Consider the following 7,336-nt stretch of genomic DNA (forward strand, 5'->3'; position numbering starts at 1 on the left):
GTTGGGTCCATGTATATAGTCACTGTTTACATTGTTGAAAGAAGATATTCTCAATGAATGATGTTGTTGGTAAGTGATGTTTAATTGATTCCAATTCATAGGTCAAAATTCTATTGTTAGATCTCTGGTGTCGTTTCTATCATCAAGGTCATATTTTCTTATTGCTGATCCAACTTCTTTGTTTCCAACTTCTGCATTCCAGTCACCAGTAATTATCATTGTATCTTGATTGTCTGTTTGATCAATTTCAGACTGCAGAAGTTGGTAGAAATCTTCACTTGCTTTATTTGGGGCATTAGTGGTTGGTGGGTAAATTTTAATAAAAGTTATATTAACTTGTCCTCCTTAGAGATATATGGCTATCACCCTATCGTTGACAGTTTTGCACTTCAGGATAGATATTGAAATGTTCTTGATGACAATGAATGTGATGCTGTTCTTCTTGATTTTGTCATCCATGGCATAGTAAACCAGAGGATTGTCCAATTTAAAATGGCCAATGCCAGTACATTTCAGCTCACTAATGCTTAGGTTATACATTGTCAAGTGTTCCATTTTGTTTCTGACAACTTCCAATTTTCCTAGATCCATACTTTGTACATTCCACATTCTGATTACTAATAAATGCTTGTAGCTGTTTCTTCATCAATCCACATCACTAGTTTAACTCTATTTTGAGGAGTCAGCTCTTTCCCAAGTACTATTTTGAGTGCCTTTCAATCTGAGACACTGTGTCAAACTATGTTCTGTAGTTATTCATAAGGTTTTCAGTAGCCATTTTTTTCATAAGTAGACCTTCACATCATTCCTATCAGTCTGGATGCTCCATTGAAACTTGTGTACCATGGTTGGCCTGCTGGCGTGTGAAATATGAGTGGCAGAACTTGTAGTATCACAACAACAAGTAAGGCATCACAGACCAACAAACTGACACACTACTTAGCGGTGGTGAGTTTGAAATGCTGGGGGTTTATATGAAAGCAAATGTTAAAAGATCTGCTTTATTTCTATCCAAATGCTCCAATTTCTTGTGATCAGAATAGCGGTTTTATGAATCATTTTGCCTACAAGTCAATGCCAATTAATTTCCTATTTACCTTTATTTGAAATTAGATTCTGTTCCCATTGGTTTAGGATTTTAGCTATCAAGGGAAATGGATACGTGCCGAGCACAAAGTGCTGAGAAATCCCTGGCTACACCTAGATGTTCCTACAATGAATTTGTCACCATTGTTGAATTACATGGGAAGATTATGTTCAATATGCACAAGGACTGTTTGAAAATACAGGAGTCTGATCTACTGAACTGATGGAAAGCTTACAGGTCTTTTAGTAGGGGAGAAAACACACACACAAACACACACACACATACACACACAAAAAAATCCAGCACTATTGCTTAGTATTAGCACCATTTCATTTGAAAATAAACATAGTCTGTTTCTACAATCCCTGTAATTGAAAATACCTACGTTGTCTTGTTAGCTAGCTGTGTGGACAGGTAGCTAGGTGTGTGGACAGCGTTTCTCTATATTGTTCCATAACTTGAGGTTGGTATCTGCTTCTATGACATTTGATTCAGAAGGCAGTGGAAACTTGGTGGTTATAGTTTTGATTATTTCCCACGAAGAAGCAATACGGATTTCATTTATCCTGGACCTGCCAACAAAAAGTGCCAAGTCAGTCAAAAATTAGTTTATTAAAGGAAAACTCAGTCAGGTTACTTGGTGATTGAATATTTTCTCTCTTTGATATTTCAACTGGTTGTTTCAGCATCACCAAATAAACCTTGAATTTTATGCAAAACTATTCTCCAGAACAACCAGTTTTGTGTCTTTGCATTTTTCTTTTCTTTTGGGGTGCAGATATATTTGTCCTTGTACTATGAGTTTGAAACCTGAGGTTATACTTCTTGGGTTCTTAAGGAGATTCCTCACACCCCACACCTGCCATCCCTTTTAGGCTGAGAAGGTTAAGTCTAGGAGAGTCAAAGAAGAAATATCACAAATATACATCCTTATTGATTCTGAAGTTTCCCTTGAATGAATTAGTACATTCATTTGAATAGGTGCCTCTGTCTTTGAACATGGTGGAAATGATTGCATTCATCCATTCTACATCCACAACAGTGTGGCAAGACACTGCTCTGGATCGCAAAGTTGGTTTGAACCACAAGGTCAGGCTTCAAACTCACCAGCTTTTCCTTGGAAACCCTATACAGAGTTGCAATGAGTCAGAACCAACTCAATGGCACTTAACAACAACAAGATCAGCCAGTAACATTTAGGATTAATTAGGAAGCAAATAAAATAAGGATCCCTCCTTTCATGAGTTCTGGTAGTATAGTGGTTATGAATTGAGCTGTTAACTACAAGGTCAGCAGTTTGAAACTACCAGCTGTTCTGAGGGAGAAAGATGAGACTTTCTGCTCCCATAAAGATTTACAGCCTCAGAAACCCTGTACAGGGTCACTATGAGTCGCAACTGACTCCACGGCACATAACCACATTCAAGTGGATGGAAACAGAAAATAGTAAATATTAAAATAGCAAGATAAATAGAGAGAAGATAGAGAGAAAAGTCTAGGGTCTTATGTCATGGAACTATGATTTTACTGGTTCTCAGCGATCAAAGATAATATGGTCAGATGGCCTCTGGAGGAATCCCTGGGCAGTTAGATTTAAACAACATATATCTATATAAATTCAGGTGTTGCTGTGATTCTTTCTAGGTCTTTGTTCATGCTCTGCTGTCTATATACTTGTTCATACTCTACTATTGTTCCCATATCTCCCCTTGAGACCCAGAATAATCCTCAGTATACATATTGCTAATTGACTGGGTCAAAGGTGTGACATTTTTTTCAAATTCCAATCTGATGTCAGCAATTAGTAACTTTTTACCTCCCCTTCATCATATCCTAAGTAGCAATTAACAAGAAGCAATCAGAGATACTTCTAATGTTACTAACTAAAATTGTCATCAGACAGGTAATTTAAAATACTGCCATACTCTAAGTGTTGTTTTTGCTATTAAGTGCCAGTCAGCTTCAACTCATAACGAGTCTCTATAGGGTTTTCATGGAGTGGTTGGTGGAATTGAATAGCTGACAGCAGTCCAATGCTTGTGCTATAGTACTACACCAGGACTCTAAATACAGACTCATTAATTTTAGCTCAGTGTTCTTCTAATATTTATTATACATACAGAAGAATTTTTATATGTATTTTCTTGATATCTATGATTTCTATGATATCCTGTCACTAACAAAATTCCCCCAACTAAACACTTGAGTCTCATAGCCTTCACAGGGTAGGCAAAGGTTAATAATATGATTTGATAGTGTGATACTAAACTAAAAAGGATAAGATTTTGATGTATCTGGTAAGAAGGTAGCAAGACATAGGTGAATTAAATACCTAGAACATATTCTATATCACAACTGTTGTCATTGCAACAAGGAAAAAAATTCAGATTAATTATTTGGTATATGCTGACTTGGGACAAGATTAAACTAGTCTTCTGGTTCTGGAGGCAGGACAGTGTAGGATGAGCTCTGTTGGGGAGGTGCCAAAAATCCAGAGAAGGTGCTTTTACGGAGCTGCTCCAGAGCTCTGGATCTAATATAAGATGCAGGGCATCAGTTTCCCACACCCACCGGTGGAAAAATCACTGTATAAAGGAAAATACTGTGATTCCAGAATTGATCAGGGCTCGGGACTCTGCCTGCAGAGCACTCCTGCCTGGGCTGTGTTCAGAGGGTGGGGCCACAGCCAGACTGACAAAGTGAAACCTGCACAGTGACATTTGAAAAATAGGAGTGGGAGATTCTACACATTTTTTCCTCCTCTTCACTGTCGTGCCCTCTCAGCCCAGCCATCTTCAGGAGGGTGGGTGCACACTCCCAAAAAGGTCCAGCATTGAGCCCCACAGTTTTCCCACGGCACAGAGATGAGGATCCCCATTGGTCCCATGGACTGACCCTTTGGCAGCTGCTTATGACATCTGACTCTGGGACCTAGCCCTAAAGTTGACCTGGGTGGGACCCTTTACTCCTGCCACTGGTCAGACAGCTACAGTTTTATTTTTGTTTTGGAGTGGTGGTTTTTGTCTCTGCTTTTATATAGCTTCTGTTTTGATTCTTTTGATCACACTTTTTTCCTTGGGGTGGGAGCATTTTCTCCCAAGAAGAGATAGCAGTTGTGGCCATATAGCTAAGCTACAATCATATCCCATAATATCTCACCATTGGGACAGGAGCCAATACCAGCTACTAAACATTACATGAGAAAAGGGAAGACTATCTCCAGATCATATCCATTGAGAGAAATGCAGCAAGCTTAACAATACAGCAACATACATTCATTTAAGCATTAAAAACCCACCTAACTACTGAAAATGTCCAGGAAAACCCAACAAAAGATCTTAAAACATGTCCAAAAACAGAAAATAGCAACTGAGACAAATGAGCTGGAGACAGACACAGTATTTCCAGTAGAAGAAGAGCAGGTTTTGGATCTGCCTGAGAAGGAATTCAGAAGAATGATATGGAAACAAATTCAAATGCTCTGAAAAGGGGTGGAGGAAAATAAGGAAGAAGTCATGAAAGTGCTACAGGAACAATCAAACAAGATAGATACTGTATTGGAAATAATTAAAAATTTTCAAAAAGAGGTTCAGATAATTAATAATAAAAGATCAGAAGTGGACAATACACTGAAAGAGCAAAAGAGTAGAACAGAAGAGATGGAAGCCAGAACCAGTGAGCTGGAAGACAAATCTCTCAATACTACTAAGACAGTAGAACAAGGAGAATAAAGGATAAATAAATCTGAAGAGATCCTAAGATTCATGTTGGATAACATTAAGAAGAATAACTTAAGAATTATTGGCATCCCGGAACAGGAAGATTCACAGGAGTCCACAGAGAAGAGAGTTGATGAACTACTGGAAGAAAATTTCCCTAACATCTTGAAGGATGAGAAAATAAACATTCAAGAAGCTGAATGAACTCCAGGAAAGATCCCAAAAGAAAATCACAAAGACATATCATAATCAAGCTCTCCAAAATCAGAGACAAGGAGAGAATCCTAAAAGCAGCCAGAGAAAAGAGAAGTGTTACCTACAAAGACAAGCAAATCAGATTAAGCACTTACTTCTCAGCAGAAACCGTGCAGGCAAGAAGGCAATGGGGAAACACATATAAAAGCCTAAAAGAAAACACTGCCAATCAAGAATCGTCTATCCAGCAAAACTGTCAATCAAATATGATGGTGCAATCAAAACATTCCAGGATAAACAAAAGTGAAGAGATTTTGTCAAAGCCAATCCAGCACTTCAAAACATCCTAAAAGGAGTTATTTGGAATGAAAACCAGCAAGAATAGACAATGACCAAAGATTGACAGTCATGGCAACACCACTTGGAACTCAGTCAAGAGATAGCAGAGTTCAGAACAGAACAAAATTACAGCAATGAATTCAGAAGACCTGTGAGGCCAACCAAAGATCAAAATATTAACAATGTCAAAGAAGGGAAAAACATAGGAACAGGTAGTGAGGAGGTCAGCTCGATTACAGGATACAATAGACTGTCTTAAATGGGGGCGGAGCAGAATTAATAGACTATAAGGAAGCCAAAAAAAAGTTAATACTTCACAATTTACCATGAAAATGAAGATCCAAGCAGAACAAGGAAACATTAAAACTAAGAAGACACTGACAAGATATAGCACATAAAACATGAACTCAGCAGAAGGCATGCAGAACAAAGGAACGAAGAACACCACAAAAAATTAACATAATGACAGCAATTAATTCATACCTATTGATAATTACACTGAATGGCAATGGATTAAATGCACCAGTGAAGATACAGAGAGTGGCAGAATGGATAAGAAATGCTTTATATGCTGCTTGCAAGAGACACATTTTACACACAAAGACAAAATCGGACTAAAAGTTAAAGGATGGGAAAAAATATGCCAAGCTAACTGCAATAAAACAAGCAGGAGTGGCAATACTAATCTCTGATAAAGTGAACTTTAAGACAAAAACCAGCATAAGAAATAAAGATGGACACTATCTCATGATCAAGTCTCAAAATCGTCAATTGAGCAAGACGATATAACCATAATAAAACTAGACGACACATAATTTTAGAAACTATATATATATATATATATATATATATATATATATATATATATATGTTGTGGTTGTTGTGATGTGCCGTGGAGTCGGTTCTGACTAATAGCTACTCTGAACAGGGTTTCCGAGGGAGCAGAAAGCCTCATCTTTATAGGAGCAGAAAGCCTCGTCTTTCTCCTGCTGACCATGAGATTAGCAGCACGATTCATAACCACCACGCTACCAGAGCCCCATATATATATATATTTGTTGTTGTTGTTAAGTGCCATCAAGTCGGCTCCAACCCATAGTGACCCTTTAGGGTTTCTGAGGAGCGACTGGTGAACTTGAACTGCCGACCTCGCAGTTCAAATGGCTTTGCAGTCTGGTGCATTAACCCACAGCTCCACACCAGGACTCCATATGCATATATAACTAAAAAGCTACAAGTTATAGTATTTTGTCAAGAACTGAGTTTGAAATTGGGGGAAAAAACAATTTTACATGTCTGGGTGGTTGTTTGAAACTTTGAAATGTCATTTGGAACTTGTGCCCTACTCTTAGTAGACATGGGTTGACAGAAATTTATTTCACAATTCGAACTATATATGTGCAGATATTTGGAATATCTGCCGTCAGTAAGAAAAGGTACACAAATAAATAACCTACCTTTTAAAAATCTCCTAAGATCAAAGGATATACTTCCTATTTTGCTAGTTTTAATCTGGTAAATATGTCTGTGTTTCATAAATCCATTTCGTCTTCTTTCTGCCCACTCCAATAGATTATAAATCATTACACATATCTATCCACATAAGGAGCTCTAGTAGTGTAGTGGTTACGAATTGGGCTGCTAACCTCAAAGTTGGCTGTTCAAAACTACCAGCAATTCTGCGGAGAAAGATGAGACTTTTTGCTCCCGTAAAGATTTACAGCCTCAGAAACCCTGTACATGGTCACTATGAGTCAGAACTGACTCCACGGTACTCAACAACAACAACAACAACAACAACAACCCACATAGCTTTCCCAAATTTGATGAGGATCTCAAATAAAGTAGTAGATAAAAAGAATATCTATTGAGTAGCTGAAGGAGCTCTGGTAGCGTAGTGGTTACAAATCGGGCTGCTAACCTCAAGGTCAGCAGTTTGAAACTATCAGCCATTCCACAGGACAAAGATGAGGCTTTCTGTTCCCATAAAGATTTA

The sequence above is a fragment of the Chrysochloris asiatica genome, unplaced genomic scaffold, assembly GCF_000296735.1.
Source record: "Chrysochloris asiatica unplaced genomic scaffold, ChrAsi1.0 scaffold00122, whole genome shotgun sequence".
Classification (NCBI taxonomy): domain Eukaryota; kingdom Metazoa; phylum Chordata; class Mammalia; order Afrosoricida; family Chrysochloridae; genus Chrysochloris; species Chrysochloris asiatica.